This window comes from Mus musculus, chromosome 2 (assembly GCF_000001635.26).
Source record: "Mus musculus strain C57BL/6J chromosome 2, GRCm38.p6 C57BL/6J".
Lineage (NCBI taxonomy): Eukaryota > Metazoa > Chordata > Mammalia > Rodentia > Muridae > Mus > Mus musculus.
The window spans coordinates 147,409,921-147,436,535 of record NC_000068.7 but is presented as its reverse complement, the minus strand read 5'-3'; the positions used below and the strand labels follow the sequence as shown (position 1 = coordinate 147,436,535).

General features: G+C 42.5%; 2 long non-coding RNA genes across 2 annotated transcripts in view; one reads left to right on the top strand and one right to left on the bottom strand.

Annotated features, from left to right (window-relative positions):
* The window catches only part of Gm35479, a 48,482-nt gene extending 43,710 nt beyond the window's left edge, over window positions 1–4,772 (bottom strand). The window contains exons 1-2 of the long non-coding RNA XR_375067.1: window positions 4,716–4,772; window positions 952–1,234 (exon numbers count right to left, since the gene is read on the bottom strand). This is a non-coding gene — a long non-coding RNA (predicted gene, 35479). The remainder of the gene's footprint in view (window positions 1–951; window positions 1,235–4,715) is intronic.
* Window positions 4,773–5,136: 364 nt separating this feature from the next.
* On the top strand, window positions 5,137–8,580 carry Gm39956. Its single transcript, XR_866810.1, has 3 exons — window positions 5,137–5,163; window positions 6,811–7,062; window positions 8,424–8,580. It is a non-coding gene; the product is annotated as a predicted gene, 39956 (long non-coding RNA).
* The last annotated feature ends 18,035 nt before the right edge of the window (window positions 8,581–26,615 follow it).

The following is a 26,615-nucleotide window of genomic DNA, read 5'->3' as shown; positions in this document are numbered from 1 at the left end:
AGTGTGTCAGTTACCTTGATTTTGTCATTAATATATACAGTGGATACATGTATTGAGATGCTACCCTGCAGCTAAAATGGTTTGTAACTTTAAGTCAAGTAGAAGTTAAATTTTAAAATAAACCTTAAAGGAAAAAGCTGTCTGAGGTTAAGAAAAAGGCACAAAGGAAAAGGTAACCAACCATCAAAGCTCTGATCCAGCCCTGAAGACAGGAATGCTAGCATATCCCAGACAGCAGCAGACACTCGCATCTGCCTCCTTTCTGCCTTGCTGCCTTGAGCCACTGGCACCATCAAAACCCACTTTTTCAGGAAATGCTGCTCACCTTTCCGAGAATTTTTTTGGGGGGACGGGGATCTCAGTCTTGCTTCTGCTTTTTTATAGTTTCTTGATAAGCAAACTAGCCAGCAATGATTAAACCCTGTCAGTGTATGACTTTACATTGCATTACTTTATTTTACACTGGGCTGTTAGATACCACAAGGCATTCTGTTTTTCTATTTTCTCACAAAGACACACCAAGATATTGTCCCAGACTTTAAATATAAAACTGTTGGAAGGAACCAAGGCTGTGCTTTCCCAAGCCTGATGAGTCTTTGCACAGCCTGCTTCTCTCTCAAGACACAGAGTTGGCCTCCCTTTTCAACACAGACTGCTGCTCAGCCATAGAGACCTGCGCTACTTAGGAGACTACTCCACCCCTTGGCAGCAATGACTTTGAGTCTACAAGAGGGATCTTGGTCTTACAAGCTCACATGCTCTCACAATTTCCAGCCTCCTTCTGAACTTAACTTTCGCCACATTAATTCCACCTTAAGGAAGGTATTAGCCAGTCTCTGCTGCAGTGGTAGATAACAAGAAGTCCTGACTTTTCACTTATTACAAGAGCAAAAAAAAAAAATTATAACACACACACACACAGGACCGTGAGTCCGTGAGAGCTTGACTTACCTTGGTTAGACGCCAAGCTGAGTTTATGTTTTGCACTGCTGCGAGTGCTTCCATTCTGGGTCACAGACTAATGGAGCAGTGGATGGAGCTTAGAAAAACAAAGCAACCTAGACAAGCACATTGAAGTCCTGCAGTGAGGTGTGGCCTGTGTCACCCCAACTCTCTTTCCATTGAAAAGTTCCATGAGGGAACAAATGTCAAAGTAGAGGTGGGTTGTGCATCTCCTCCTGAGCCGCCAGATGATCCCGCTGAGTCTCCAGGCAACGGGGATGAGTGACAAGCTCTGTTGTCAGAAGGAAGTGATAATTTGCCATCTCTCACTGATAGTTGTTACTGAAACCTGTTCATTTTTCACCCTGGGGTTGTTTTTATTTGTGTGAAGAGAAGCATTTAGGGCCATGCATGTGTGAGAACATATGTGTGGAGGTCAAAGGGCAACCTTGGGTGTCTTCCTGAGGATCTCCATCCACCTTCTTTTAAAAAGTCTCTCATTGACTGACCAATTAGGCTAAACTAGCTTACAGAGAATCCCTGAAATTCAACCGTCTCTGCATTCCCAATGCTGAAACCATAAACCCACACCTTGTAGCTTTATGTGGATTCTGGCAATTGAACTCGGGTCTTTGTGCTTACAAGACAAGTACTTTACCAATGTCCAGATCCTGGGAACATTCTTTACTATTTAACTCTGCTTATCTCAAGTGCTAGGATTCTAGGCATATTCATGGTTTATTTACTTTTATGGACACTCTGACACGTCAGTAACCTCACTTCCCTTATTTAAAGACTACTAGGGATTTCAGCCTACCTCCTACCAACATGCAATTGAGAAACTATCCCGACCAGATTGGTCTGTAGGTATACTTCTGAGGCATTTTCTTCATTGATGATTGATATGGAAGGACCCATCCTTGAGCGGGTGGTCCTGGGTGTATCAGAAAAGCAGGCTGATCAACCTATGAGGAAGAAGTAAGTAGCCTTCCGCTAGCATCTCTGCTTCAGTTCCTGCCTCCAGGTTCCTGCCTTGAGTTCCTGACTTGATATCCCTAATGATGGACTAAACCTTCAGGCCAAATAAACCCTTTCCTCCCCATATTGCTTCTGGTCATGGTGTTTTATCACAGCAGTGGGAAATGAACTAAAACAATGTCCAACCCACAGAATATCATTTCTTAGCCTCACCTGCCTTGAGCATGCTAAGTATATCTACATTCACCAATTTTGTAACAAAGTGCTGACTATCACATATAACTTATAAAATGCTGGGACCCAGAACTGAAGACACGAGAACAGCCCATGTTAAGTTGTGTAACTGTCGATGGTGGCCCCCTGGGGCACTGTGGCTCACTGTACATTCCAGCCAGGAGAGAGAAGCAGGAGAGAGTAGCAGAGCTGCATTTTGAGGTCTGGGAAAATTGGAATTTGTCTTCAAGTGCAGTCTCCACTCACGTCCCTTGCTTTCTCACCACTAAAAAGTATAAATAAATAGGTAAATAAATATAAAAATGCTGCACCAGGTCATTGTGGACAGTGCTATTTCTAGGAATATAGTTCATGTTCAGGACTCAGGAGGTAAGCATTAGCAATACCGCAATTCTGCAGACAACGTTCAAAGAGGTTAAGTATCTTCCACGTGTCACGCAGCTCGAATATGGCGGCAGGGCTGGGATCTGAACTGTGTGTGTGTGTGTGTGTGTGTGTGTGTGTGTGTGTGTGTGTGTGTGTGCGTGTGTTCCTAGACACTTCTCTTCACTGTTCCTGGAAATGTCCCCAGAGTGAATTGCAAATCATAATGATAGGCCAAAGCTTTGCTGTAGGTCCTCAGAGCAGAATCCACCTATTTAATGGAAGTTAGAGCTAAGAAACATCAGTACGTGGACCCTCATCTGCACCCAGGCCGGGCCTCTTCACACATCTAGGTCTTTCCTCTGCCCTCTCCATTCTCTTGAAGAGCCCCTGAGGAGCCAACTTCCCTCTCTGAGCGTCTCTAGACAATTTGGTTCAACAGATGATCTATGGGGCCGGTTCTTCCTGGCAAATTTTAGCTGAGACTCTGAAAAATGACTTCTGGCTGAGTCAAGTCTGGAGAAAGAGATCTTGCTTGCTCCAATTCCTCTCTGGCTCTCCCCCAAACTGTCTCAGAACTCTATGGTACTGTACCATACGGACCAGTCTAGCGACCAAGCTCATGTCTGTCTTGGGACCCAGCAGCCTTGGACATAAACCTCACCTTTCTTTCCCTTGTATTCCCGAACACTGCCCTCTACTGGCCATCCCTCAATCCGTGGCTCTGATTCCTCCTTTTTTCTTCCCTCCCCTCCCAGACCCTCCCCTCATCCCCTTTCCTCTTCTGTCCTCTCCTCCTTGATCCTCTCACCTTCTCTCCTTCCTTAACGTTTTGAATATGAAAGGTTCCCCCACAGAGAATATAATGATTCCTGGCTACCAGGACTGTTTAGGGAAGCTGTGGAAACTTTCTGAAGTAAGTCACTGAGGGTGGACCCTGGTAGATATATTATCCCAGACCCCTGTCACTCTCTGCTCCCTGCCCATCAAGAAGTGAACAGCTTCCACCATACTTTCCTGCAATCCAGCGCATGAGGCAAAAGCATGGGCTGACCCCGCTAATACTGTGAGCCAGAATAAATCCCTCCTCCCTCAATTTGCTTCTGACGGGTATTCCATCAAAAAGATGCACACATGGACTAACACGGCTTCTTTTACTGATTCTTCCTCTTTTTCTTTACCTCATAAGGAGGTGCTTGGGTATCCTTACCACATTCTTTCACCTGGATCCAATCACATAAGCCCCAAGGTCTGAGCACCAGCCATATCTATATTTAATCCCAAGCCCCACCCCCACCCCCCGAATTCCTGCTCCTCATCGCTTACTTCCTGTCTCCACTTGGAGGTCTAACGGAGTGAAGTCCCTGTCAGCGCCCCCAAATACCTGCCTTACTTCAGTCTTCCCTGTCAACCAAGGGCTCTGCTCTCTTGCGTATTTTCCAGTGAAAAATGCTTAGAGGCCTTCTGGGGCCCCTCTCCTCACACTCACATTCAGTCTGTCAGCAAGAGCCTGTGTCTTTCCAGACCATGACAGTTTCTCATCGTCTCCCGTCACTCCCTCCAACCCTCCCCATCTTATATAGCCAGATAGCTGCAAACAGTTTCAACAAGGGTCCCAGCCTTTGTGCCCGCAGAGAAAGAATCTTTGAAAACTTCTGTCCTACATAGAAATTGCTAACATTGTCAATTTTATTGTCACTTTCACCACAAAAATAATGCTAAATAAGCAAGGTAATACCTGTGATAGTTAGGTTGATTTAATAGTTCCATGATTTAAATACAGATTAAACATTGCAATAAGCCCCATATAAATATAGACGAGTGTTATTTTCAAATTTAAAAGGTAAATTTTTAAAGATTCCCTTTTTTCTTTTTTTAAACAGCAAATATTATTAAAGAGTATTTTTTAAATACTTTTCTCATGACGCTGCTAGTGGGCATTCACACTCTCAGGGGCGGAACAGCATCTTGAGTGTGCCCAATCACCACACAGCTAGTTCCTGCCTCTGTAAAGACACCCACCCCTCAGGATCAGGCTCTACTGCCCTTCTATAAGCTTGCTTTGCCCCAGACTTCACTGTTTCTCTCCTGTGTCTTTACTCAGACATCACCTCCATACGTGGCAATACATTGACTAGTGGTCCCTAGTGATCCCTGCCTAGGATTTTCCCTTCCCTGCCCTGCCCCTATGTTCTCACCTCTCCCTTTTCATGAGGATTCATGTCTTCTTGTAACAGCTATGCCGTCCTAACCTGGATGGCTGGGTTTCTATATGGCTTTTCAATGCTCAGATGGTGGAAAATGATTCACAGTCAGTTAAAGTTATACATTAAACCTTCCTGTTGTCTCCTCCCAGGCCAGCAAGAGCCATGGGATGTTGTCCATCAATTCTGGGTGAAAGTAGTAAGCCATGCTTCCAGTCAGTGTCAACAATGACTTCCATGTCATCAGAGGAAACAGCTGACTGTACAGTGTGTCTGGCCACTAAATTAGTGGTCCATAGGCTGGAGTGTAGTCAACCAGTTTACAACTTAAACTATTTCAACATGTGATGGCTTTATTGTGATGTCACTGTACCTTAAACTTAGGCACATTTGAACTTATTTTATTGCCTGTTCCCTCTGCTTTGATACAAACCTCACACAGGTGTGTATTTTTATATTTTATGTTTTATTTGCTGTTGTATTCAGTGTTGTTCTTAGTTTGGAGAACAGTGCCTGACATGTAGTAGGTAACTGATAATAATTTCTTGAGTATCAATATTCTGTGGGACATTGCTCTGCCAGAAGTGAAGCCATTGTCTCAAAGGCAAACAATGCTTCAGTGGCCCCTCCAGACTCTCAGGCTACTCTCTGTGGTTTCTTTAAGACCCAACCCCGATGGGTCTTCTCAGAAACCACTTGCCATTCTGATCTTGTGGAGGCTCCTGACTCAAGAAAAATATTGGGTGTTGAGAAGATGGTTCAGTGTGTAAGAGCACTCATTGTGCAAGCATGAGGATCTGAATGTTAATCTCCAGCACCTACATAAAACTCAGGTGTGGCCACAGATGCCAGTGATCAATGGTGAGTAGAGCCAGGCAGATCCCAAGAGCCCACTGTAAATCCAGCCTGAACATCAAACATCCAGTTTAGAGAAAGATCCTGTCTGAGAGCTCTTATGGCAGATACCCCAAGTGCACTCTGGCTGCAGTCAGACACATGCACACAGGCACACAGGCTCATACAGTCATAAATACACATGGGCATCGATGGGCATTGTACTATAAATACACACAGAAAGAAAGAAAGAAAGAAAGAAAGAAAGAAAGAAAGAAAGAAAGAAAGAAAGAAAGAAAGAAAGAAAGAAAGAAAGAAAGAGAGAGAGAGAGAGAGAGAAGAGAGAGAAAGAGAGAAAGAAGGAAAGAAGGAAGGAAGGAAGGAAGGAAGGAAGGAAGGAAGGAAGGAAGGAAGGAAGGAAAGAAAGAAAGAAAGAAAGAAAGAAAGAAAGAAAGAAAGAAAGAAAGAAAGAAAGAAAGAAAGAAAGAAAGAAAGAAAGAAAGAAAGAAAGAAGGAAAGAAAGACAAACAGCAGAGGGGCCATAATACACCTGACCCCCACCCAATAGAATAACAACTTAGAATATTTCACTAAAACTTCAATTCCAGAATGCCTGTCTGTGGCAGCCTTGTATACTGCCAGAGTCATTTCAGAAGTCCAAATAGTAATGTTGCTGCCAACAGAAATGAACTGCCTGAAGAGAATTCTTTAGTGACCTGTCATCAATGGGTAGAACAAGCAACAGTCAGCTTGAGTGGGTTTGCAGTTGCTGGTCAGACATCCCCAGCCTTCTAATTTATGGTTAGCCATATAAGTTGGGAGTTCCCCTGGCTAATGGCTTCCTCCTGTGCATGGTGTGCTAGTGACTTCAAAGAGTCCAGGGGAAGGCTGGGAGCTGAGGCCTGCTGTTAAATGGAAGTTGGACCTTCAGAAAAGGTTATTGACACCCTTAAATGGGGAAAGGAGGACAAAGTGTAGATTATGTAATAAATGAATATCTGACTCAGTAACTTACCTGTCCACTAATATGATCCTGACACTAATGTTCTTATTTGTGTGGTTATCCATTGATGGCCACTGTTTCAGGAGAGAAAGAACAGCATAGGTCATCCAGAGGCCTTCCAAAAACAAAGCAGCAGGTTATGTCATAACAGCTCGACTGGGCTTTGCAGTGTGCTGTGTGTCTGTTGCCATGGTAACCTTTTTTCCATATTCAGTAATAAACTGTTGCTCTTGCTGTTCTTAATATCTACAGCCAGCCAGTGCCTTGTCAACTGTTCAGGGAATTAAAATGCCTCTAAGACACAGCTTCATCAAAGAACACATGAAATTTGAAAGGCATGAGGTGAGGGGGGCATTCTTAAGGACAAATTTTTGAAGACACCACCTTCCCCTAAGGAAGCCTCTCCATTCTCCTTAAGTAATGAGATGGGGAAAATACAGCTTGGAGGTTCGGTTGACCTGAATTGGAATCCTACTCATTTGTCAACTTGCTGTGAGCTTCTGAGTAAGTTGCTAGGACTTCTTGTCTTGTCTCGGTCTTCTCGTCTGTAAAATGGGATGCCACCATTTTAGTCATGGTGGCTAAAATGAAACACCCAAGGTGGACTGTGTTTGAAAAAAGGAAACTTATTAGTCTATACTTTTAATGGCTAATGGGCCAAGACCTGGTGGTCTACTGATTCAGGTTCTGGTGGGAGCCTAAGGGTGAAAGGTGCTATAGAGGAAATAGCTGTGAGATTAGGAGAGCTTCTAGACCAAAGCAGAGAGGAGACTGAGGTCCCACATTCTCCTCTGAGGACATCCTTCAGAAGACCTATAGATCTCTGCATTAACCCTGCTTCTTAAATATTACACCACTTAATAACACCACAGTGAGGACCAAACTCCTATCATGAACCCATAGGAGACAAGCTTGGTTTTAGCCATAACCTATGTAAAAGTTGTTTGGAAAAAAACAATCAAATAATAGCATTTTTAAATGCCTACAAAGATCTTTTCCCATTGTTTCACAATTATTTCTTTATATCCTGGGTTAGACATAAAGAAATAATTCAGGAACTGTGAAAAGACAGGAGATTTCAATGTCTGGCTGAGTAAGTGTTCAAGACATATGTTTGTGTTAACTTGCCACCTCCTCTGAGAAGCTGAAAGAGTGCCTTGCCACCATGATGCTCCTGTGACATGACAGCCCTGTGACTGTGACAGGACCTGGAATTACCCAGGACATAAACCTCTGAAAATGTCCTGCAGGAGTGTTTAGATTGGGTTAGCAAAAACGGAAATACTTGCCCTTGTTATGAGTGGCACCACTCCGTGGTTGGGGTCCACAATGAATCAAGAGAGGATGTGGACTGAGGCGCATCATTTGCCTCCTGTTTCCAGGCTGCAGATGCGATGGAGCCAGATGCCTCACACTCCTGTCACTCTGCTGCACCTGCCACAGTAGACTGTGTCTTCAGAGTACAAATAGTTCTCCCTTACATGTCTAAAACAAAAACAAACAAACAAACAAAACTTAACATTTTCTTCTCTATTCTTTGAACACACGTGCACAGTTGCTTCTGAGAAGTTAGTCTTTCCTTCCACAAAGTGAGCTCTTCACCAGGCTAACCAGCAACTATCTTTACCTGCTGAGCCACCTCCATAGACAAGCTAGCCAATAAAGCAATGCTGTAATTTGGACCTGAAGTGTCCTCTAAGGCCTCATGTTTGTTAAAGACGTGGTCTCCAACCTCTGGTTCTATTAACAGGGGGTAGAAGCTTTAGGAGGCAGGCCCAGTGGGAGGAAGTAAGGCACCTGGAGGGGGGCTCCTTGAAGAGAACACGGATATAGGGCTCTTTCATCTCTTCCTTCTTGTCTTTCAGATGTCATGAGAGGAGCAACTTTATTCACCACATGCTCCTGCTACGGTTTTCCACGCTCCACAGACCCAAATTAAGTGACCTCTGAAATCATGAGCCATAAGCCTTTGCCCTGATTAAATACCTTCAGTGTTTTATCACAGTGTCAGAAAGCTGGTAAACACACTGAGATGGCTAAAGTTATGTTTTAAATTTAAATTACTATTCTTACGAGATCTATAAAGCAAAAAAGTGCCTCTAACCTGTAGGCCACACTTGTCCTGAGAAAGATAACGTCCTGGAAGGCTGGGTGCTTTTCATGTAGGATAGCAAACCCCATGTTTTTTGCTTTCTGTCAACAAGCTTGGTTGCACCTACTGTACAGAATGTGTGGTTGATCAAAAGTGAGCAGAAGGTATGTAGGCATGAAGTCTGTCAGAATGGATGTCTGTCCCAGATGAGAGGAAGGTAGGAACTATGCAGCCCTTTGGGTTTTATCTTCATAAAGCCCTGACTATGTAATTCAGCATCATACTCTAGGAAATCCAGAGAATGAGCCCAGCTAGTGTCTAAGGTCATGGCCAGTATTTAATAAAGCTTGCTGCAAATTTGGCTCAAAAAATGTAGTAGTGGCCTTATTTTTGCCTGGTGTTGTCAACAACACCTCATAATCACATACGATAGACCCAGTCTTAAGCCATGGGATCTTAACTTGTGTCCACACCTGCAGAGTCAACACAGAAGTTGATTGACAGCTGATAACTGACAGAAGGAGGATCACTAACTACAGCCTATGTCTTTATCAGAGTATTAAAGGAAGCAATTGCTAAATAATTCAAAGTTCAGCAGATTATTTATAATCAAACCAAATTCATTAATATCTATTTTCAAAATATTAGAATATATTAGAATATTGAGAAAACTCTCTCTATCTCCCTCCCTCCTTTCCTCCCTCTCTCCCTCCCTCCCTCCCCCCTTACCCCCTGTTAGAAGTAAGTTCCAGGTAAAAGAGACAACACAGAGAAAGGAAACTCACTTGCTTTATATTCCACCCCAGGTGGTGGCTGTGTCTTTTCCTCATTGGCTACGGCTTGGTCTCACACTTTAATTCAATTGGCTAGTCTGAAAATAATCATCACACAGGAAGTGAAGGAGGAAAGGGAAAGGGTCCCTGCTCCAGAACATCAAACGCTTGGAGCGCATCGGGGCCCATTTGTGCAAGTGAAGGTTTTCCTGATGTTCCATGCACACCTGTAAAACAGAATTAAAACGTTTACATAAAAGTCTTACGAGGGTGGGGGAGACGAGAATAGTTGAATTCATTGCCCTAAACAAAAGTCCTATAGTATTTGATAGAAAAAAACTAGTATTTAATTTTTTTTATACTCCCACATTTTCCCTCCTCTATTAGGGTCCCATTTTATAGCTCAGGCCAGTCTCAACTTCAGAATATCAGAATCCTCCCTCCTCTGCCTCTTGAATCCTGACATTATTGAATGCTGCCGTTATAGGTCTGTGTCACCACCCATATGACTTCTGATTGAGAAGGTAGTTTAGTTGGTAAAATATTTCTTCTACAAGCATTAACTGATTTTTAACACCAAACACACATTAAAACAATGTTTCTTAAATGGTGGTAAGCATGGTGGTAAGCTCTTAATTCCAGTTCTATGAGGGTGGAGGGAAGTGAATGCCTAGTGCTCAATAGTCAGCCAGTCAAGCCTTATCAGTAAGGTCCAGGCCAAGGAGAGACATCTCAAATTTTAATTAATTAATTAGTTAATCAATGCATCAAACAAAGAAGATAAGCAATAGTGTCTGATAAAAGACACTCAATATTATTCTCTGGCCTCTACACATACGCACACACACACACACATGCAAGCACACAGGCATATGCATACACATGTGCACACACAAACACAAACCATCTTCTAGGCCATGCCATTTGGATTCTCTCTTGATGTTCCATGCACACCTGTAAAAGTAATACTCAATTCTCATATGCTATTCAAATGCAAACCATGATCACCCTGAAGCTCTAAAACAGTGATTCTCAACCTGTGGGTTGGGTTGCAAGCCCTTTGGACCAATCTACCCTTTCTCATAGAGGTTGGTTAAGCATAGATATTCACATTACAATTCATAATAGCAGCAAAGTCACAGTAATGAAGTAGCAATGGAAAGAATTTTGTGGTTGGGGGGTCACCACAACATGAGGAACTTGATTAAAGGGTGCAGCATTAGGAAGACTGAGAACCACTGCTCTCAACAATCCAACAATAACTTGCTTTCACTCTCAGGTTCTAACAGTCAGGTACATTGCAAAGCCCAAATTCTCACTCTGGAAACTTCTCAGTGTGCCAACAAAGTACAGCAGATCTATGTGAAGAAAAAAAATTGAGTTCATTCTTTATACCTTGGGACATGGAAAGGCATCCCAAGCAATCAATGTCCCGAGAATTTAAGTCTACTTTGAGATTGTGTCTCTTAGAAATGGCAGGGAAGCTATACCCATGACACCTCAACAGTGTGGCTACTTAAATAAGACACAAACAAGGGCAACACCAATGAGCACACTTTTGTGGGGGATGGGGAATACCATGGGGCCCCAACCTAGACCAAGAACTAGAAGTAACTAAGCAATGCTGAAAGAGAAAGAACTAAATCTTCAAGAATGAGCCCTCTCATTTGTTACGCAATACCAAGTAGTCAACCCTGAAATCGTACACGTGCAAGAAACACTCAGTGTCCTGAGCAGGTTGTATTTTTTAAAATGTGTATACATGCAACAATAATAGGGTTTTCTTTTTTTTTGTAAAGAAAAAGAGGCCATGAATTTGAGAGGGAACAGGTGGAAAGGACATGGGAGAAACTAAGGAAGGAAAGGAGGAAGAAAATGATGTCATCGTAGTTTAATTTTTTAAATTGCAAAAAAAAAAACCTAAATAAAGCAAGTTTTCAAAAAAAAACAAAAAACAGGAAGAAACGTGGGGGCATTTGAATAGGAGCTGCTAATGAGCAAGCTTCGTCATGGGTCACTGAGCTGGGATGTGTAAGGTCAGCCCAGATACTAAGAAGGCAAGCCATATCCTCTCCCTCCTGCCTGGAAGTTGCCTGCTCTGTTTTCCATTCACCGTTGCTCTCTTGCCACATTTGCCTTGGATTACTGTGAGTGAATTTCACTTCCTCACCCAATTGGTGCTGGGCTTCTCCATATGAAATGCTTTGGCCAGTGAAATGTGGGCAGAAGTGACAGGAGCCACCTCAGAGCTCAGGTCCGCCAAAGCAACACATGTTTCTGCTCAGCCTTCTCACACATCTGCAGCAACCATGAGAAGACGATGCCCTGGGTCATCCCGAATGGGAGGCAGATGAGAGAAACCTGACACTAGGCTCATCCTGAATCCAAGACACTCTCACTGACCTGCCACCCCGGGGGATGAAAAAATGATCAATTATCATCGTGTTACTTCGCTGATGTGTTGTAGTGTTTATTGTGTGGAGTTACTGCAGCTGATGTCTGTCTTTGAAACTCTGCCCAAGCTAAGGATTGCTCTGTAAATCTTGGTCTCTGCTTAGTGAGTCCTGCTGGCTCTTCAGCTACATAACCTCCCTCATGATCATTAGTAATGACTATCCACAGAAGAAGTTCACAAAATCACTGCCAGGAGAGATTTTTTCCCCAAAATCATCTAAGCATTTACTGATGTGTCATTGACAGTTCAAGAAACCCAATTAAATTGATAGAGGAGGATTGTCTTTGGTCATCACAGACTTGACTGAAAGTCCTGGACATGCGGACATGCTGCCCTTCAGCTTCTTGGAAATAAAAATAGAAGGCTTAGCTTGTATTTTTAAAACCCTGTGTGATACCCAAATCATTTTTAACAACTGCTGGATAAACTATCTCAAAGGCTGGGGTGTAAACCTCAACAGTTCAGTGAGAGAGCAACCTGGAAGCTGGCCTGGTGCCTCCTGCTCCTCCTAGACTCCAGTGAGGTTTCTGAAGCACTATCCTCTCCCACAAGCCAGAGATGCCTCCTTCGTAGAGCAGTGATACAGGTGGATCTTGGAAAGGGGGTTGCATGGACAGGACCCTCGAATAGGACAGAATTCAATGTCCTGGTGATGGGCTTTTGCTTGCAGGTAGTTCTGTAAAAGGCAGCTATGCTCACCTCTGACCCATACACAGTGCAACAAGCAGGGCATGGTTTGGGGCAGTAGAGAGAGGAGACTTGAAAAGATTATTGTTGGGCTTTGAGGGGGGTTGACAAGTCCACATTTCAATGGAAGCCCTGTTGCTCCTGTGAAATACTTGGAAGGCATTCAACACAGTTGACGAACATGAATATCTATATAGTGCTGATTTAAGATATGAATGTCTTCTCACTTTTCTAAATGGTCCTGTGTAAGTTTAGTAGATTCTAGCTCCCGTTTTTAATCTTCTTCCAATATTTTAAAGGAAAGGCCTAAAGAAGGGAGGAAGCCTTGAGTGCATGAAGTCTTGAGCACATGTGTAACGTTTGACATGGGCCTAGCCTCAGACTCATGGGAAAATGGCCAAGCCACCCCTAACCATTCACCCACCCATTCCCAGAAAGATGAGGCTTAGAGGGATGGCAAAGCCTTCCTTGGGAGTCTGAGTACAAGTGTTGATAATATGTGCACAAAATCTCCAAGGTAGCTTTCTCTTCCCAGATTGCTTACAGCCTAAAAAGTGCTCCCATAGAGACTTCTCCTACGTTAGCCATACCTCTTTCCTTGATCCACATCAATTGTATACCATAAACCCTGCCCTCTTGTTTATCTGTATTCAATAGCCCAGACTCTACATCTGTATGTGATAACCCTGCCTCTCTGATCAACTCTGTACAATAAACATGCTGAGTGGGTTTTCAGGGTGCTACAGTTTCTCCATCAGATAACCTAATCCAATTAATTCCATTCTCATTCTCATTCTCTCTCTCTCTCTCTCTCTCTCTCTCTCTCTCTCTCTCTCTCTCTCTCTCTCTCTGTGTGTGTGTGTGTGTGTGTGTGTGTGTATTCTATATTTCCTCAGTGCCCAGTTGAGGTCTAATCCCCTGTGCAAGGACTTAGCAGGGGGAGGATAATATTAAAATTCAACAGACATGAAAATTGAATATAGATAACACTTATTAACCACTAAGTAGCAACAATGTTTTAGGATTTTCTATTTCATATAAGTCACAAAAACCCTAAGAAATAAGTACTGTTAAAACTTCACCTACTCAATAAGGACACTGGCTTTGGAGACTGAACAACCTGGCTAAGTCCAAAAGGCTGGGCACAGTATTGGCGTGGTGGCTAGGGACCCTTCTCAAGCTGGATGCCAGGTTGGTTCACTTAGCAGTCATGTTGTGTTAGTAGAATACCCAAGAGTTATAGAGGTCTGGCCTTTAAAACTCACTCTTAATAATGAAATGTGCTCTCAGAGTTAGCTAAGAAGAAAAAGGAGAGTAGGCCACCTTCCACGGGTGCCCATATTAACTACAAAGCCAATAACTCCAGTCCTCAGATACTTGATTAATCAACTCATCAATTGGAAACTGAGCAACTTACATGGGTAAGACTTCAGTACTTATAGGTTCACTGGACAGAAGGGTCCCATCATTCTAGAACTTAACACCTAACAAGTTTATGGGGCTTAGGCTGTAGCTCAATGGTAGAACATTTGCCCAGCACACACCATCAGAAAAAGAAGAGTCTGTTAATGTATTTAAGTAACAAATGGAATTATAGTTACTATACTTTCTCATCAACTAGAGAGGAGCATGTCAAGACATGGCCTTAAATGAAAGACACCTGAGATTGTCTATTGCATGATCCACACAAAGCTATCCAAAGCTAGCCAGGCAGTGATGGTGCACGCCTTTAATCCCAGCACTTGGGAGGCAGAGGCAGGCAGATTTCTGAGTTCCAGGCCAGCCTGGTCTACAGAGTGAGTTCCAGGATAGCCAGGGTTATACAGAGAAACCCTGTCTCGAAAAAACAAAAAGAAAAAAGAACTATGGCACTTCCAACTGTACCTTTGGAGGTTCTTTGTCTCATAATGTCATGTCAGGAATTTTCCTTTTTTTATTTTTTATTTTTTGTTGTTGTTGTTTTGTTTTGTTTTGTTTTTAGAGGCAGGACTTCATTATGCAACAGCTAGCTCTGCCTCTGCCACCCAAATGCTGGGATCACCACCACTGAACTTTTTTTCCATACTATTTTTTTATGTTTTATTTATGCTCTTTTGCCCTTTGCACATACATTGTGCCTTCCAGTTTAGTGTCTTTTGGGTTTCCTGAGCCTGCAAATGAGTGGGTCTCTGCACCTATACCTTCCCTGTGCCTCTTCCCTGGCACTTTCCCTTCTGTTTGTTTTGTCCTACTTTGATGTCGTATTTTTTTCTTTTATCTTATTGTGTTTTATTTTATTATTATTTGTTGTCTAATGAGAGACAGAAATGGGGTGAATCCAAATGGGGAGTGGGGAGATACTGGGAAGAGTAGAGGGAGAAGAAATCATGATCAGGATATGTTAAGTGAGAAAAGAATCTATTTCCAGTAAAATTGAAACTGGGCAGTAGGACCATGGAGCTTCTTCACACTAGTTTTTAAACATACTTGAATATTTACTCAGTGAAAAGTCAGGTTGTTGTTTTGTTTTTTTTTTAATTCTGGTTTTCATTGTTTTATAAAAAAAAATGCATCAACTGATGGACAGGCCTAGTTGAACTGTGGAAAAAGTAAGTCAGCCTTTTTAAAGCAGAGAGCCAGCCAGCTGGCTCATCAAGTAAAGGAACTGCTGGCAACCCTGATCATCAGTATGTGACCCCCAGGATCATATGATGGGGGAGACTTGACTCCCACAAGTTGTCTTGTAGTCTTCACAGGTGCACAGGCATACACACACATGTAAACATTTAATAAATAAAATACATAAAAAAATATTAAGTAGAAACTATTCAAAGAGACAAATTTTGAAAGGTAGTTTAAACCAAGTAATATCTGTATGGCAAACAAAAAGTTGCCCAGTTCCTTAGATAATTTTGAGTATAGAGTCACAAAACAATTTGCCTACATTGTAAGGAAACCAAAACATGGTCAGTTCTATGACAAGTGACTTCTACTTTGGTATGAATCAAAGTAACATAAGACCCCATACCTTCCTCATATTAGGAGGACATGGCAATTCCAAAAGGTGAGAATGTGTACAAACCTAATTAGACATCTGTGGGACCACCCCTTGAATGGCAGTGATCCCCAGTCAGAATTTCTAGGGAGCAACAAAGAGGACACAAAGGAGGGACTTAGGGAAACGTAAACTGGACTTCTGTTGAATTTCCTGAGGCCCTGGACCTCTAATGGCCCTGCTCCCCTTTGGAGATCAAGTCCATTTTCTTTCCTCCCCTTTACCAGCAAGTGGACATGGGTACAAGGAGGGAACCAGAGATGGATCAAAAACTTAAAAAATACATTCTCCACCTCAGATCCATTCTCCATCTCTCCTAAGCTAGGAGTTGAGAGCCAAAAGATCACCTCGCTGAGCACAGTGGCACAAGGGTAAATGATACACTGAAAAGCAATGCAGAGGAGAAGAGAAAGGAACGTATGTGGCCCCCTTTACTCATGAGCTCAGGAAAGACTTCTGTCACAGACAAACACTAAACAGGTCTTGACAAGTCTGAGGTCTTGGACGAATGAGAAAGGAAGGAGATAGGGAGGAGAGGTCTTTACCAGGCTGAGGAATTAGACCAAGAAAAATGCCTGAAGTATCAGAATGCTAAAGTACCTCAAAAAATAATGATTGACTCTATTCAAGAGGTTAAGGATATCTGAAGAAATCTAGCCAGGTACCTAGAAGTTGCATTCTGTTTATAGACAGCAAGAAACCAGAGTGATGACTGTTCCAGTAGGCAATGCCCATGGCTACAAGAAGTGGGATGAGAGACTTTAAAAACAAGTGACCTAATTGATAAAAGGTGAGAATCTGAGTAGAATTTCATAGAAGTTGGGGGAGGGGACCTAACGATATCAATTCCAGAATGATGAGGGAGTCAGTTGGATGAGCCCAAAGTACTGAGCAGTACATACGTGCTTCATCTTATACTGAGGTTATGCCCATGGTAAGCTGAAAAGAAATCATGAATCAGCAACACATTTAACACCCTAATTTATCAAATATCTTAGCTTTGCCCAGAGTGCCTTAGATGTGCTTAGAACACTTACATGTGCAGAACGTTGGAAAACTTCCTCTGACACAATGTTTTGTTTATGTCTAGTAACCACATGGTCATCATGGGATTACTGGCTTCTTGGGAGCTGTGGACCCATATTGCTACCCAACACTAGAGACTGACACCTCTGCCCAGATATGGGCATTAGACAGCTCATGCTGAAGTCATGTTGCTTTTAAAGAACCATAAACTCATCAGTCAGTCGGGCCAGCACAAGCCAAAGGTCATCTGCCATCTGCATCCCAAAGCAACATCAAACGATTTGATCCAAGAAGTCACTAGCAAGCGGGAGAGATGATTCAGCAGTTAAGAACACTTGCATTTGCATCTCTTGTAGAGGACCTGAGTTCAATTCCACTGTGCCACATTGGGCAACACACAACTGCCTGTAACTCCAGCTCTGGGATCCAATGTCCTCATTTGGTTTCTGAGGCACATGCATACATGTACAAGCACACACAGACACACACACAAACATATATTAAAATGAATAGTTTTTAAAGTCATTGGCACTTTCTAAACAGGGAAAAACATTTAAGCAAAGCAGGTCTATAAGCCTGGTTTTAACTTTTTCTTACTATTATTCATGCTTGCATCCACTGTGCACTTCATGGGAGTCTCTGCACCTGTTCTGAGATGTCAATAATGTTTATATTAGACTTACAGGTGGTAAAATGCTACAAAGAAAATAAATACCACCTCCCCAATTCTGGTCTGTAGTTCCTATCAAAATATTTCATAAGTCTGGACCATGCACCTACCCTACCCTCCCTAAGCAGAATGGAGATTGAGGTAGGAAACAGAAGAAGGAGGCTTGGCTCACACTGCAAACCTGCATCTCATTTGCAGCTGGAAGGAGATGTGCTGAGATCTTGGTGCTAATAGCAAACAAAACTACAGTTGAGAAGGAAGAAAACCAATATTTGAAAATTATATTCATTAACTGTATTTTATCTATCAGCTAGCTCTGGAAAAGATCCCAAAACCCTAACTGAAGGAGAGAAAGGCTGGACATGTGGGTGTTTGATTTCACTGTATCTGTTTTTCATAAACTGGCATGTCGCTCGTTTCTCATCATGGAATGAGAGGATATTCTATTTGAATTCTCCTTTTCCGTACCATGTGGACTATCATTTATGAACTAAAGAAATCTGTTTGTGATTTTGCTAGGGTATAGATTACACAAAAATGGTACCTGAAACTTCTTTAGTGACTATTGTCAACAAATTGATTCTTGTACCCCTGCCTCGTGTGCTAAGCAGGATGGCAAGGGCCCCAGATGAGTATAGGAAACAGCAGCACACAGTCTTTTGTTGTGAAAGAGGAGAGATTTGGGGGCTTCACCCGTCTGGTCTAGCTTGGCCTCATGCTGGCCAATCTCTGGCGTCTGATCCAGTGCATTCAGCTTCTTCCCATCTCTAGATCTTCTGAGAAGGAACCCACAAGTCAGATCTTGGCTTCAACATCTTCTGTTAAAGCCCTGTGTTGGTAAAGGCTTTTGTTTATATGCCTCACACTGCTTACTTCCCTCCAAGCTTCTCTGTCTCCATTCTACAAGCCTTGCTTGCCCCTGGGTGCCTGTTCCTAATGCTTTGCCACTTTCTGTCTCCCCCTGTCCTCATACACAAAGATATTCACACAAGTGCACATGGATGAGCTCACACTGTCAAGTGTGTGAACAGTCTCCATTTGTGCTGTGCCTCGGAGACATATAAGCCTTCCTCTGCTTTTCAGAGAGACTTTTGCCTGTCTTAGCATCCTCCTCTTATTCCTCCTTCTCCCATAACTACTGTGAAAACACTTTCACTTCCCTAATGTTTAGAGTCTAGCCAGGGATTCCTATGAATCATAGACACCCTGGGTCCTCCTGCATCCATCCACCACCTGCACCCCTCAAACTGTGGCTTAGAACTTTTAGGCATCATTATGTTCTACACATATGATTAAAATATGTGTGGGCCAGTAAATACCATAAACAAATGCACAATATAAGGCAGAAATTAAAGATGTCAGTTATATACACTCGGGTAAGGATTGCCCAGCATGTCAGTGTGGGAGGGTCACCACGGCCCTCCTAAGAACTGGGCAGCCAAGTCCCATCCTCAAAACATGGTATCCACAGCTGCTGCAGAAATAGAAGCAAGTAAAGGATTAGGGTAGTTCATGGAGATCAAACCCCAAAGCCATAATCATCACACCAACTCATGCTCCTTTACTAGAATGTTGCCCTTTGACCACATTTAATCCCAAAAGAGGCTGTGAAATCATGTCTAGCTGGAAAAGGAGAAAATGAGTCTGGTGGTTCCCTAATAGGTTAGTTGTGCTATAAAATTCAATAATCATAATGATGAATACAGAGAGAAATGAGATAATTAGTGTGACTAGGGGTTGCAGAAGCAGTATCTGCAGGGAGTAAATGTACCCATGTGGCTGCACCCTTGACCTGAAGCAAAGCTATGTCCAAAAGGTTTCCATGTTAAGAGACTAACAGGGCCTCCCCCACAGCTGAGAGCGGGATGCTTGCTCAAACATGACACTTGTGTAACAGCTGGCCTTCATCGGGCAAGCATCACTTAGAGAAGAAGGCCCTTACTGCACGTTCCTTGCTTCCAAAGACTGCATGGCCACAAGGCTATACTGCTGAGATCCCCTCTATGATTAGCTGGCTACTCCCTTGTTTTCCCAGAATATAATATATATAATATTATATTATATAATATATATAATATATATATATATAATGCAGTTGCTAGTGCACCTCCATCTGAGCTCACGGCCCATCAGATCCCAGCTCTATGTTACCTGTGTCTGTTCTTACTAATCTTCCATTGACTCCAGGACACAGCCATGCAGGTGAAAGTATATCTATTTATATGCTGCCAAATATAGGTCTGTCTTGTTCTGATGTGGATCTTATGTCATCATTTGCTATAGCTTAGATAAGAGTTCCCCCAAAGGCTTGCTCCTGGCCTGGAGCACTATTAGAAAAGTGGTGAAACTTTTAAGGCAATAGAACCTAGAGGGAAGCTGTCTGTGGAGGACGTGCCCTGGGTGGATTATTAAGGTCCTGGATCCTTGCTCTCACTCCTTACTTCCCAGATGGCATGAAGTTGGTAGTTCTCATTATGACCATTGGCTTGAAAGCAACAGAACTAATTGATCATAGATTGAAAGATCTTAAACCCTGAGCCAAGACAAACCTTTCCTGCTGGTCATGGCTAATCTTGGTTGTCAACTTGATTACAACAAGAATCAACTAAAACACAGACAGCTGGGCTCTGCTGTGAGGACCTATCTGCACCAGATTATCTGAAAAAGGAAAGTGAACCGTGAAATGTGGATGGCATCTTCTAGGAACAGTCCAGATAAAATGACATGAAAGAAAGAAATTTCCCCTTTTGTCTGACTCTTCTCACTCTTGCTGGCAAGCTTACCTATCCTGCTCTTGGGGCATTCCTTAACCAATATTAAAATGAACTTCTTTAGGGTTACAACCTAGACTGAAGACCAGCAGTTTCTCAGAAATCCCCCAGGCCTTCCATGCTAGATTAAGGCTGCTGAGACATTCATCCCTGTCTACTAAGAAACTACTGGATCCCAGGCCTCTCCAGTGTGAGATAGCCATTGTTAAACTACCCAGAGAGCATCCTATAAGTCAATCTAATAAATCCCCCTTTAATATATATTCACTCTATCAGTTCTATTACTTTAGAGAACCTTGACTAGTACATTCATTATAAATTCATTATCTCAGGCATGTTGTCACAGCAATAGAAAGCTGATAACTATAAATTGAAATGGAAGTGTCTTTGAGTTTTACTGATGTGAGCAGACACTATGACCAAGGCAAGTCTTATAAAGGACAACATTTAATCGGGGCTGGTTTGCGGGTTCAGAGGTTCAGTCCATTGTCCTCAAGGCAGGAACATGGCAGCATCCAGGCAAGCATGGTTCAGGCAGAGCTGAGAGTTGTGTATCTTCATCTGAAGGCTGCTAGCAGAATACTGACTTCCAGGCAGCTAGGACAAGGGTATTAAAGTACATACCCACAAGGCCACACCTACTCAAAGCTGCAAAAACCCACACAGGTTCACAAAGAATGGAGGAGACCAATAGAAGTGAGGTGGGTATGTTAGCTATAGAAGAATGTGATAGGTGTTGAAGTCATGCCAACACACTTTTGGTTCCTGTCTTTCGGGGTTTCTAGAAAAATGTTGCAGGGCTCACCCAGGCTTGTAGATATCTCCCATCAGAGTGGGAAAGAGGCACACTATAGGATCAATGGCTGGCAGTGCTAGTGGGCTCTGCATAGATTAAGGAGGCTGGCTGCTAAGTGGGGCATAATGAAGAATGGCAGGTAGGGACTTTGTCATGGGCACAGTTTCAGTGAATTTCATGGTCATTGGAGAGGACTTAGTACCCTGGCCTCTTCATCTACAGTAGTCAGTCTGTGACTGCCCCTGCTTCTGGACTCTTCTGGGCTCAGGTGTCTTTTGTTATCAATCCTAGGACTTAAAGGAAAAGAGAGTCTTTTAACAGGAAATTTAGATTCAACATCAGAGTTAAGTTCATTCTTTCCCTCTCCCTAGTGACAAGATGAACTAACAGCTTCTATGGGTTGTTCCTAATTTGCATAACCACAAGGTGGCAGTTTTCCTAGGGAGGCCCTGCATCCTCTGGCATGCTGCTGTTCAGAAGATGGTGACAGTAACAACAAGGATAGTAGATATTATTCATCGAACCCATCAGGTGCCACCACTGGCCTAAGCGTGTTGCGTAGGCTTCTCACTTTATTCACACTAAGTGAACAGGCTAATTCTGCCCATGTGCCACAGTTAGGAAGAATGCAGCATTGGGAACAAAGTCTCCTCCAACCCAGTAGTCCCTGGTCTCCAGGGATCCTTTCTTGTGCAATCAGGTATCACTTGCAATCTTTGTGAATCAACGTAACAGCTAATATAGTGTTTTCTGCTGCCTTGATTGACAGTGTCCTGTGGCAGTTAAGTACACCAGAGGGTAAGGAAGGAGCTAAGGTTTCATCATGTGTAAAATGAGAATAACAACACATACCTCATCCTACTATCAGGGGGACCAAATTAAATTATACTTGTAATTCACTTACCCCCAGCCTGGCATCTGGGGACCGTTAAGTACATGTCTCCCATTATCACCCCTCAGTCACCACTCCTGCCATCTTTATTAGTCCTGTGGTTTTGAGATTTACTAGATTCCGGTGCCGCGCTAACCTCCTTCCATAGGCTCACGAATTTAATTCTCAAAATAGCCCCGTAAGGGAAAAGGCACACAGGGTGTTGCAGGTTGCTGAGGTTCCCGCCTGCTAAGTGACCCATGGGGAGCAAAGCTGAGCTGGCAGGACAAACATTGCCCTGGTGTGTGCAGGCCATTGGTCCTACAGTGTGCCTCTTTCCCACCCTGGTGAGAGCTATCTGCAGGCATTGGTGTATTTACACGATATGGGTAAGTATAATTTCTTTTAAAAAGGTCATCTTCATCAAAGATTGTGAAGTTGAATGTGCATATATTTATGCTACAAGAAGTATACCTTCCCACTGAGAGACAAGGACTCGAACAGGTGGTGAAGAAACCATAGGATCATTGTGGTGTGAGTGACAACTGGAGAATGTGGGATTTTAGAGAAAAGCCTGAATAAAACTTAATGAAGACTAGAACAGCTGAAGAAAGTGTCCATTAATTAATTAATTCACTAATTAATTAAAACAACAAAAATTCTAGCCTCAAAGTTTGATGTCGAATATAGCGTGGTTAGGAACTTCTCAGGTGGTCTAACTAATTCTTCACAAGATTAAGCTAACTTCTATTCTGCAAATGGGAGAAAGAGAATCCACAGTCAAGTAAACGGAGGAGCATTGAATTAAATAACATAAATGACTTCATTATTTGAGGACTTTTCAGAGTCTAGAATATACTAGTGCACTCTTTTAATATAGAGATCTGGGCAGAATGAATGGAATCTTCCAATTTCTTACTGTAAAAGCTTGTGTAGGTGGGCATCATAATTCCGGTCTGGTATCATGAACATGGTCAAAATGCATGGGCATGGGATTCCTATTCATGATGATGTGGTAAACTGTCATATTATCAACTCTTTTCTAAACATTTATGTTTGTATTTATAGGTTTGTGCTGCTATCATCCTTGATCAGAGAAGCTTTGTATTGCAGAAGGTAGCAGTTAATGACAAGATCCCTACAAGCTGAGAATAAGGCACTGTGAGCACTCAGCTGTACATGGGACATTGATATCAACCCCCATCCCGACACCAAGGCTCAAGAAACATTACAGGAAAGGGGAAAGAAAGAAAGAACATAAGAGCCGGAGAGTGGGGCTGAAAGCTGTGAAAGGCTAGCCTCTGAGCATGACATGTCTATTACACCCACGAACTCACAGTAGGTATGGTAGCCCTCATAAGAACTCCACCAGACCAAAGGAATTTAAAATCCCAGCACTCAGAGGAAAGTCACCTCTCTAACCTTACAGTAGAGTCAATTCTCTAGCCCAGTTGAATAATAGTACTTGATGACTGCTAAAGGAAGGGCCAGTTGGCAAGTTGCTCATGCCCCAGTAGACAACCCCCTCTTAGTTGTACTAACTGGACTTACTGAATTATGACCCCCAAAAAAAGACATGAAATAAGAAAAGAAATGAGAGATATGTTGGGAGGGAGGAAGAGTTTAAGGGTGGGAATGGAGAATGGACATGACCAAGATACATTCTATACATGTATGATGATTTTTTTCAAAGCCAAGTGCTATCAATTAAAGATGTTTTTCCACCAATGTTTATAAGCAAAATCAGTAATATATTTAGCATCCACATTGCTTGCAATATACTTTTAAAATGCATGTGAGGAATGTTGAGATACATGTAGGGTAGAAAAGGCAGTTAAGTTTCTAGACAAGTGCCATGGAAGCCTGAGTGACAAGCCAAAGGGCTCAAGCTTTGCTCTGTAGATGATGAGTGAGCATTGAAGGTTTGTGAGATGGAGACTGTGGCTAGATTCATCATCTGCACAGACACTCTGGCTGTAAAATACAGGAAAGACAAATGAGGGGGGGGACAGATATCACTGTGAAATTGTTGGGATGTAGAAGTGAGAGGAAGTGTGAATAGGAAGCAGGCAGCAGAGAGAAGCTGTGTCCAAGAATGAGTTTAGGTGAGAAGTAAGACATGGAGGGGCAGCAGATGGCTCAGAAGAGCAGAGCTGGCTTTGACCGCAGGAAATCATGTTGAAAGAGGAAAAAAACTACTTTAGAGAAGAGAATTGGGGAGGACTATGCCAGGGTATTATACTCAGATTTGGGTCAGGCAACACAAGAGCTCCTCAAGAACATCAAAGAGAAATGACTAACACTCACTGAAAAGATATTATGTTAATATCTCTTCAGAGTTTGAGTGGAAGGAACACTGGACATTAACAGTGGGTAAAGAGGCAGAACAGAGTGAAGAGCTTCAGCAAGTAAGTAGAGAAAGAAGAAACTCCTAGGTGTTCCCAGGTGGGCCTGTGAGCACAAACTTTGGTTCCCAATTATCAAAACCCTACTCTTCCTGATCCATCATCCCTTGATGATGGCTGATCCAGTTGGCTGTTCCCTTGTCTACCTTGTCTCTGTTGACACTAGCCTTGGAAGTTCAGTTTTTCCAAGCTCTTGGTTTGTTCCTTCTTTGGATAGAGCCACCACCCATAGTGTCCACATTCAGCTGGCTCAATATAAGTAACTTCTGAAGGTTAGTACTCACAAATTGGAGAGAGACAGATGAAGCTACCATCTTGATTTGAAGAGGAGTCAGCAAAGGGAACACTAATGAGCACATTTCCTCTCATGATCGTGAGGACTTGATCTCATTACAGAAGTAGGGATTGTATAAAGCATGCCACATAGCTGTCTATCAAGGGCCACTTCCTGATGCATTAACTCTCAGAATTTGCAACTTCTGTTCGCCTATGTCATAAGGCTCCCAAGACCAGGAAAAACTGGAGAAGAATCACAGAGTTCTCAGAAAGAAGATGCCAGAACATAGTTTACAGAAATGGTGGTGTACTGGCCTCTAACAGCCACCAGAGCAGAAATAGTCTTTAAGAAGAGAAAGGGAAAAGGGAAGATTTCTCTCCTTGGAAACTGGTCAGTACCACTCCCAAAGGAGAAACCTCAATCAAACATGCTTGATGTTAAGCAGTGCATTTTAATGGTCCTGAAAGTACAGCAGTCTCCACCAGCACCAAATTCACCCTCCTTCTCCCCTACTTTGTACATACAGGTATAAGAATCCCCAGCCTCAAATGAAAACATTACTGAGCAAAATTGCTTCAAACATCAAATACACATCCTCAAAATGAAAACCAATCAAACCAAGGCTTAGAGAAAGCATGTGTGTGTACTTGGACTTACCCTATAAATTACTTTTAGCTATGATTAAATTCTTTCTCTCTAACAAGTTTCTGGACCATCAATTACTATAATAGACAGGGCTTCTGGACTTCTAAAACAAGTTTAGTAATTACATTCAAATACATTCTTTCAAGACATATTTGGGATGTGGCATTTGAATGCCAGCCTGAAGGAGCAAGGGACATGAGGGCAACTGACACAAAAGAATGGTTGACCAGATGGCCATCCTGCAAGCCTGACCCATGACCAGCTATGTTTAATATTAAAATGTCCAACCTGGGTAAACTTTATCTCCATGGAGCATTGAGTTCTTCAGAATTCTGGCAAATAAATACACAAATGTAGAATCATTTTTCTCAAGTGTACTTAGGCAGCTATTGTTTGCAACAAAGTTCATGGCTATGTAAAGAATTTGTTGCCACAAGCATAGGAGGATGAAGAACAAGAAAATCAGCCCTGTTGGGGATTTTTTCCAAGTCACAAATTTAAGTGAAAATAAGTTAATATTATTGCCCGGATCCAATCTCAACAGGGTGCTAAAGTTATTTGGCTGAGTTTCTGGTATTTATTGCTCTTAGAAAATTTGTCTCCAGGGTAATATTTTTACAATGACAGATTCTTCATAAAAAACAATTTTAAGGCAAAAAATATATATATTAGTAGAACAGACCCCAAGAAAAGTTGAGCTTCCTTGCCTATAAAATAGTGATAATACCTGTTGTGAGTATTAAATGCATTAGAAGCACTGAGCCAAGGCCTGGCATAAGAGAGAACTTGAATAAATCTGTCCACCTCCCTCAGGTCCCCTGAGAAGGCTGTGTTGCCAAGTGGGAAGAACACCATCTCCTTGGTTTGGATCTCTATATCACTGAGGTTCCCTGAGTAACATGAAATCATATATTTGCCATATGGACTAGAATTAGTGGAAAATTCTAGAAAGGCTATTGCTTCTGCATCTGACCCTAAGCCTGAAACCCTGAAATAAGCAGAGGAGACTGTCTAGAAGAGAAGTTGAATATGTTCGTTAACTTTATCCCTGTTGTGACAGATGCCTGACAGAAAGCAACTTAAAGGAAAATAATTTGTTTTGTCACACAGTTTCAGGGATAAAATTTATCATGGTGCCGAAGGCACGGTAGAGCTCCTAGTGGTAAGCAAGCATGTGGGGAGCTCCACACATCTTAGTGAGCAAGACCAGGCAGTAACCTTTAAGGTACACCCCAATGCCTATGTCTGCCAGCTAAGCCCTACATCCTAAAGGTTCCACAATTTCCCTAAATAATGCCACCAGTTGGAACCAATGGTACCAAACACATGTACCTCCTGAAGACATCAATATTCAAACTGTAACAGCGACCATGAATGAACCCACTGCAGTTGGAGTTCATTTTTCACCATACCCAACCTTGATAACACAATGGTATTTAGATAAAACCAATGACCTTACCACCTTGAAGATCGTAAAGGAGAAGATGGATGAGAACTAAGGGAGCCAAGCCTTGTCTCTGCCTTTACCTGCCATATGAAGCTACACATAAAAGAA